Source organism: Somniosus microcephalus, unplaced genomic scaffold, assembly GCF_052327205.1.
Source record: "Somniosus microcephalus isolate GS21.2 unplaced genomic scaffold, FLI_Smic_1.0 unresolved_chr3, whole genome shotgun sequence".
Classification (NCBI taxonomy): domain Eukaryota; kingdom Metazoa; phylum Chordata; class Chondrichthyes; order Squaliformes; family Somniosidae; genus Somniosus; species Somniosus microcephalus.
In genome coordinates, this window is record NW_028225181.1 from 16,011,778 (window position 1) to 16,020,343 (window position 8,566).

Consider the following 8,566-nt stretch of genomic DNA (forward strand, 5'->3'; position numbering starts at 1 on the left):
TTAAACCGAGGCCCCGTCTCCCTGTTCAGGGGGATGTTAAACCGAGGCCCCGTCTCCCTGTTCAGGGGGATGTTAAACCGAGGCCCCGTCTCCCTGTTCAGGGGGATGTTAAACCGAGGCCCCGTCTCCCTGTTCAGGGGGATGTTAAACCGAGGCCCCGTCTCCTGTTCAGGGGGATGTTAAACCGAGGCCCCGTCTCCCTGTTCAGGGGGAAGTTAAACCGAGGCCCCGTCTCCCTGTTCAGGGGGGATGTTAAACCGAGGCCCCGTCTCCCTGTTCAGGGGATGTTAAACCGAGGCCCCGTCTCCCTGTTCAGGGGGATGTTAAACCGAGGCCCCGTCTCCCTCTTTCAGGGGGATGTTAAACCGAGGCCCCGTCTCCCTGTTCAGGGGGATGTTAAACCGAGGCCCCGTCTCCCTGTTCAGGGGGATGTTAAACCAAGGCCCGTCTCCCTGTTCAGGGGGGATGTTAAACCGAGGCCCCGTCTCCCTGTTCAGGGGGGATGTTAAACCGAGGCCCCGTCTCCCTGTTCAGGGGGATGTTAAACCGAGGCCCCGTCTCCCTGTTCAGGGGGGATGTTAAACCGAGGCCCCGCTCTCCCTGTTCAGGGGATGTTAAACCGAGGCCCCGTCTCCCTGTTCAGGGGGATGTTAAACCGAGGCCCCCTCTCCCTGTTCAGGGGGATGTTAAACCGAGGCCCCGTCTCCCTGTTCAGGGGGATGTTAAACCGAGGGCCCCGTCTCCCTGTTCAGGGGGGATGTTAAACCGAGGCCCCGTCTCCCTGTTCAGGGGGATGTTAAACCGAGGCCCCGTCTCCCTGTTCAGGGGGGATGTTAAACCGAGGCCCCGTCTCCCTGTTCAGGGTGATGTTAAACCGAGGCCCCGTCTCCCTGTTCAGGGGAGATGTTAAACCGAGGCCCCGTCTCCCTGTTCAGGGGGATGTTAAACCGAGGCCCCGTCTCCCTGTTCAGGGGGATGTTAAACCGAGGCCCCGTCTCCCTGTTCAGAGGGATGTTAAACCGAGGCCCCGTCTCCCTGTTCAGGGGGATGTTAAACCGAGGCCCCGTCTCCCTGTTCAGGGGGGGATGTTAAACCGAGGCCCCGTCTCCCTGTTCAGGGGGATGTTAAACCGAGGCCCCGTCTCCCTGTTCAGGGGGATGTTAATCCGAGGCCCCGTCTCCCTGTTCAGGGGGGGATGTTAAACCGAGGCCCCGTCTCCCTGTTCAGGGGGATGTTAAACCGAGGCCCCGTCTCCCTGTTCAGGGGGATGTTAAACCGAGGCCCCGTCTCCCTGTTCAGGGGGATGTTAAACCGAGGCCCCGTCTCCCTGTTCAGGGGGATGTTAAACCGAGGCCCCGTCTCCCTGTTCAGAGGGATGTTAATCCGAGGCCCCGTCTCCCTGTTCAGGGGGATGTTAAACCGAGGCGCCGTCTCCCTGTTCAGAGGGATGTTAATCCGAGGCCCCGTCTCCCTGTTCAGGGGGATGTTAAACCGAGGCCCCGTCTCCCTGTTCAGTGGGATGTTAAGCCGAGGCCCCGTCTCCCTGTTCAGGGGGATGTTAAACCGAGGCCCCGTCTCCCTGTTCAGGGGGATGTTAAACCGAGGCCCCGTCTCCCTGTTCAGGGGGATGTTAAACCGAGGCCCCGTCTCCCTGTTCAGGGGATGTTAAACCGAGGCCCCGTCTCCTTGTTCAGGGGATGTTAAACCGAGGCCTCGTCTCCCTGTTCAGGGGGGATGTTAAACCGAGGCCCCGTCTCCCTGTTCAGGGGGATGTTAAACCGAGGCCCCGTCTCCCTGTTCAGGGGATGTTAAACCGAGGCCCCGTCTCCCTGTTCAGGGGGATGTTAAACCGAGGCCCCGTCTCCCTGTTCAGGGGGATGTTAAACCGAGGCCCCGTCTCCCTGTTCAGAGGGATGTTAAACCGAGGCTCCGTCTCCCTGTCCAGGGGGGAGTTAAACCGAGGCCCCGTCTCCCTGTTCAGAGGGATGTTAAACCGAGGCTCGTCTCCCTGTCCAGGGGGGATGTTAAACCGAGGCCCCGTCTCCTTGTTCAGGGGGATGTTAAACCGAGGCCCCGTCTCCCTGTTCAGAGGGATGTTAAACCGAGGCCCCGTCTCCCTGTTCAGGGGGATGTTAAACCGAGGCCCCGTCTCCCTGTTCAGAGGGATGTTAAACCGAGGCTCCGTCTCCCTGTCCAGGGGGGATGTTAAACCGAGGCCCCGTCTCCTTGTTCAGGGGGGATGTTAAACCGAGGCCCCGTCTCCTGTTCAGGGGGATGTTAAACTGAGTCCCCGTCTCCCTGTTCAGGGGGGTGTTAAACCGAGGCCCCGTCTCCCTGTTCAGGGGCATGTTAAACCGAGGCCCCGTCTCCCTGTTCAGGGGGATGTTAAACCGAGGCACCGTCTCCCTGTTCAGGGGATGTTAAACCGAGGCCCCGTCTCCCTGTTCAGGGGATGTTAAACCGACGCCCAGTCTCCCTCTTCAGGGGGATGTTAAACCAAGGCCCCGTCTCCCTGTTCAGGGGGATGTTAAACCAAGGCCCCGTCTCCCTGTTCAGGGGATGTTAAACCGAAGCCCCGTCTCCCTGTTCAGGGGGATGTTAAACCGAGGCCCCGTCTCCCTGTTCAGGGGGATGTTAAACCGAGGCCCCGTCTCCCTGTTCAGGGGGGATGTTAAACCGAGGCCCCGTCTCCCTGTTCAGGGGGATGTTAAACCGAGGCCCCGTCTCCCTGTTCAGGGGGATGTTAAACCGAGGCCCCGCCTCCCTGTTCACGGGGATGTTAAACCGAGGCCCCGTCTCCCTGTTCAGGGAGATTTTAAACCGAGGCCCCCTCTCCCTGTTCAGGGGGATGTTAAACCGAGGCGCCCCGTCTCCCTGTTCAGGGGGATGTGTAAACCGGGGCCCCGTCTCCCTGTTCAGGGGGGATGTTAAACCGAGGCCCCGTCTCCCTGTTCAGGGGGTTGTTAAACCGAGGACCCATCTCCCTGTTCAGGGGGGATGTTAAACCGAGGCCCCGTCTCCCTGTTCAGGGGGATGTTAAACCGAGGCCCCGTCTCCCTGTTCAGGGAGATGTTAAACCGAGGCCCCGTCTCCCTGTTCAGGGGGATGTTAAACCGAGGCCCCGTCTCCCTGTTCAGGGGGATGTTAAACCGAGGCCCCGTCTCCCTGTTCAGAGGGATGTTAAACCGAGGCCCCGTCTCCCTGTTCAGGGGGATGTTAAACCGAGGCCCCGTCTCCCTGTTCAGGGGGGGATGTTAAACCGAGGCCCCGTCTCCCTGTTCAGGGGGATGTTAAACCGAGGCCCCGTCTCCCTGTTCAGGGGGATGTTAATCCGTGGCCCCGTCTCCCTGTTCAGGGGGGGATGTTAAACCGAGGCCCCGTCTCCCTGTTCAGGGGGATGTTAAACCGAGGCCCCGTCTCCCTGTTCAGGGGGATGTTAATCCGAGGCCCCGTCTCCCTGTTCAGGGGGGGATGTTAAACCGAGGCCCCGTCTCCCTGTTCAGGGGGATGTTAAACCGAGGCCCCGTCTCCCTGTTCAGGGGGATGTTAAACCGAGGCCCCGTCTCCCTGTTCAGGGGGATGTTAAACCGAGGCCCCGTCTCCCTGTTCAGAGGGATGTTAATCCGAGGCCCCGTCTCCCTGTTCAGGGGGATGTTAAACCGAGGCGCCGTCTCCCTGTTCAGAGGGATGTTAATCCGAGGCCCCGTCTCCCTGTTCAGGGGGATGTTAAACCGAGGCCCCGTCTCCCTGTTCAGTGGGATGTTAAACCGAGGCCCCGTCTCCCTGTTCAGGGGGATGTTAAACCGAGGCCCCGTCTCCCTGTTCAGGGGGATGTTAAACCGAGGCCCCGTCTCCCTGTTCAGGGGATGTTAAACCGAGGCCCCGTCTCCTTGTTCAGGGGATGTTAAACCGAGGCCTCGTCTCCCTGTTCAGGGGGGATGTTAAACCGAGGCCCCGTCTCCCTGTTCAGGGGGATGTTAAACCGAGGCCCCGTCTCCCTGTTCAGGGGATGTTAAACCGAGGCCCCGTCTCCCTGTTCAGGGGGGATGTTAAACCGAGGCCCCGTCTCCCTGTTCAGAGGGATGTTAAACCGAGGCTCCGTCTCCCTGTCCAGGGGGGATGTTAAACCGAGGCCCTGTCTCCCTGTTCAGGGGGATGTTAAACCGAGGCCCCGTCTCCTTGTTCAGGGGGATGTTAAACCGAGGCCCCGTCTCCCTGTTCAGGGGGCATGTTAAACAGAGGCCCCGTCTCCCTGTTCAGGGGCATGTTAAACAGAGGCCCCGTCTCCCTGTTCAGGGGGATGTTAAACCGAGGCACCGTCTCCCTGTTCAGGGGGATGTTAAACCGAGGCCCCGTCTCCCTGTTCAGGGGCATGTTAAACAGAGGCCCCGTCTCCCTGTTCAGGGGGATGTTAAACCGAGGCCCCGTCTCCCTGTTCAGGGGCATGTTAAACAGAGGCCCCGTCTCCCTGTTCAGGGGGGATGTTAAACCGAGGCACCGTCTCCCTGTTCAGGGGATGTTAAACCGAGGCCCCGTCTCCCTGTTCAGGGGATGTTAAACCGAGGCCCCGTCTCCCTGTTCAGGGGGATGTTAAACCGAGGACCCCGTCTCCCTGTTCAGGGGGATGTTAAACCGAGGCCACGTCTCCCTGTTCAGGGGGATGTTAAACCGAGGCCCCGTCTCCCTGTTCAGGGGGATGTTAAACCGAGGCCCCGTCTCCCTGTTCAGGGGGTTGTTAAACCGAGGCCCCGTCTCCCTGTTCAGGGGGATGTTAAACCGAGGCCCCCGTCTCCCTGTTCAGGGGGATGTTAAACCGAGGCCCCGTCTCCCTGTTCAGGGGATGTAAAACCGAGGCCCTGTCTCCCTGTTCAGGGGATGTTAAACCGAGGCCCCGTCTCTCTGTTCAGGGGATGTTAAACCGAAGCCCCGTCTCCCTGTTCAGGGGGATGTTAAACCGAGGCCCCGTCTCCCTGTTCAGGGGGGATGTTAAACCGAGGCCCCGTCTCCCTGTTCAGGGGGATGTTAAACCGAGGCCCCGTCTCCCAGTTCAGGGGATGTTAAACCGAGGCCCCGTCTCCCTGTTCAGGGGGATGTTAAACCGAGGCCCTGTCTCCCAGTTCAGGGGATGTTAAACCGAGGCCCCGTCTCCCTGTTCAGGGGGATGTTAAACCGAGGCCCCGTCTCCCTGTTCAGGGGATGTTAAACCGAGGCCCCGTCTCCCTTTTCAGTGGGATGTTAAACCGAGGCCCCGTCTCCCTGTTCAGGGGGGATGTTAAACCGAAGCCCCGTCTCCCTGTTCAGGGGGATGTTAAACCGAGGCCCCGTCTCCCTGTTCAAGGGGGGGATGTTAAACCGAGGCCCCGTCTCCCTGTTCAGGGGGATGTTAAACCGAGGCCCCGTCTCCCTGTTCAGGGGGATGTTAAACCGAGGCCCCGTCTCCCTGTTCAGGGGGCTGTTAAACCGAGGCCCCGTCTCCCTGTTCAGGGGGATGTTAAACCGAGGCCCCGTCTCCCTGTTCAGGGGGATGTTAAACCGAGGCCCCGTCTCACTGTTCAGGGGGATGTTAAACCGAGGCCCCGTCTCCCTGTTCAGGGGGATGTTAAACCGAGGCCCCGTCTCACTGTTCAGGGGGATGTTAAACCGAGGCCCCGTCTCCCTGTTCAGGGGGATGTTAAACCGAGGCCCCGTCTCCCTGTTCAGGGGGATGTTAAACCGAGGCCCCGTCTCCCTATACAGGGGGATGTTAAACCGAGGCCCCGTCTCCCTGTTCAGGGGGATGTTAAACCGATGCCCCGTCTCCCTGTTCAGGGGGATGTTAAACCGAGGCACCTTCTCCTGTTCAGGGCGGATGTTAAACCGAGGCCTAGTCTCCCTGTTCAGGGGGATGTTAAACCGAGGCCCCGTCTCCATATTCAGGGGGGATTTTAAACCGAGGCCCCGTCTCCCTGTTCAGGGGGATGTTAAACCGAGGCCCCGTCTCCCTGTTCAGGGGATGTTAAACCGAGGCCCCATCTCCCTGTTCAGGGGGATGTTAAACCGAGGCCCCGTCTCCCTGTTCAGGGGGATGTTAAACCGAGGCCCCGTCTCCCTGTTCAGGGGAATGTTAAACCGAGGCCCCGTCTCCCTGTTCAGGGAGATGTTAAACCGAGGCCCCGTCTCCCTGTTCAGGGGGATGTTAAACCGAGGTCCCGCCTCCCTGTTCAGGGGATGTTAAACCGAGGCCCCGTCTCCCTGTTCGGGGGGATGTTAAACCGAGGCCCCGTCTCCCTGTTCAGCGGGATGTTAAACCGAGGCCCCGTCTCCCTGTTCAGGGGGATGTTAAACCGAGGCCCCGTCTCCCTGTTCAGGGGGATGTTAAACCGAGGCCCCGTCTCCCTGTTCAGGGGGATGTTAAACCGAGGCCCCGTCTCCCTGTTCAGGGGTTTGTTAAACCGAGGCCCCATCTCCCTGTTCAGGGAGATGTTAAACCGAGGCCCCGTCTCCCTGTTCACGGGATGTTAAACCGAGGTCCCGTCTCCCTGTTCAGGGGGATGTTAAACCGAGGCCCCGTCTCCCTGTTCAGGGGGGATGTTAATCCGAGGCCCCGTCTCCCTGTTCAGGGGGATGTTAAACCGAGGCCCCATCTCCCTGTTCAGGGGGATGTTAAACCGAGGCCCCGTCTCCCTGTTCAGGGGGATGTTAAACCGAGGCACCGTCTCCCTGTTCAGGGCGGATGTTAAATCGAGGCCCCGTCTCCCTGTTCAGGGGGATGTTAAACCGAGGCCCCGTCTCCGTGTTCAGGGGGATGTTAAACCGAGGCCCCGGCTTCCTGTTCAGGGCGGATGTTAAACCGAGGCCTCGTCTCCCTGTTCAGGGAGATGTTAAACCGAGGCTCCGTCTCCCTGTTCAGGGGGATGTTAAACCGAGGCCCCGTCTCCCTGTTCAGGGGGATGTTAAACCGAGGCCCCGTCTCCCTGTTCAGGGGGATGTTAAACCGAGGCCCCGTCTCCCTGTTCAGGGGGGATGTTAAACCGAGGCCCCGTCTCCCTGTTCAGGGGGTTGTTAAACCGAGGCCCCGTCTCCCTGTTCAGGGGGGATGTTAAACCGAGGCCCCGTCTCCCTGTTCAGGGGGTTGTTAAACCGAGGCCCCGTCTCCCTGTTCAGGGGGGATGTTAAACTGAGGCCCCGTCTCCCTGTTCAGGGGGGGATGTTAAACCGAGGCCCCGTCAGGGGGGGATGTTAAACCGAGGCCCCGTCTCCCTGTTCAGGGGGGATGGTAAACCGAGGCCCCGTCTCCCTATTCAGGGGGATGTTAAACCGAGGCCCCTCTCCCTGTTCAGGGGGGATGTTAAACCGAGGCCCCGTCTCCCTGTTCAGGGGGATGTTAAACCGAGGCCCCGTCTCCCTGTTCAGGGGGGATGTTAAACCGAGGCCCCGTCTCCCTGTTCAGGGGGTTGTTAAACCGAGGCCCCGTCTCCCTGTTCAGGGGGATGTTAAACCGAGGCCCCGTCTCCCTGTTCAGGGGGTTGTTAAACCGAGGCCCCGTCTCCCTGTTCAGGGGGGATGTTAAACTGAGGCCCCGTCTCCCTGTTCAGGGGGATGATAAACCGAGGCCCCGTCTCCGTGTTCAGGGGATGTTAAACCGAGGCCCCGTCTCCCTGTTCAGGGGATGTTAATCCGAGGCCCCGTCTCCCTGTTCAGGGGATGTTAAACCGAGGCCCCGTCTCCCTGTTCAGGGGGATGTTAAACCGAGGCCCCGTCTCCCTGTTCAGGGATGTTAAACCGAGGCCCCGTCTCCCTGTTCAGGGGGATGTTAAACCGAAGCCCCGTCTCCCTGTTCAGGGGGATGTTAAACCGAGGCCTCGTCTCCCTGTTCAGGGAGATGTTAAACCGAGGTCCCGTCTCCCTGTACAGGGGGATGTTAAACCGAGGCCCCGTCTCCCTGTTCAGGGGGATGTTAAACCGAGGCCCCGTCTCCCTGTTCAGGGGGATGTTAAACCGAGGCCCCGTCTCCTGTTCAGGGGATGTTAAACCGAGGCCCCGTCTCTCTGTTCAGGGGATGTTGAACCGAGGCCCCGTCTCCCTGTTCAGGGGGATGTTAAACCGAGGCCCCGTCTCCCTGTTCAGGGGGATGTTAAACCGAGGCCCCGTCTCCCTGTTCAGGGGGAAGTTAAACCGAGGCCCCGTCTCCCTGTTCAGGGGGGATGTTAAACCGAGGCCCCGTCTCCCTGTTCAGGGGATGTTAAACCGAGGCCCCGTCTCCCTGTTCAGGGGATGTTAAACCGAAGCCCCGTCTCCCTGTTCAGGGGGATGTTAAACCGAGGCCCCGTCTCCCTGTTCACAGGATGTTAAACCGAGGCCCCGTCTCCCTGTTCAGGGGGGGATGTTAAACCGAGGCCCCGTCTCCCTGTTCAGGGGGATGTTAAACCGAGGCCCCGTCTCCCTGTTCAGGGGGATGTTAAACCGAGGCTCCGTCTCCCTGTTCAGGGGATGTTAAACCGAGGCCCCGTCTCCCTGTTCAGGGGGATGTTAAACCGAGGCCCCGTCTCCCTGTTCAGGGGGATGTTAAACCGAGGCCCCGTCTCCC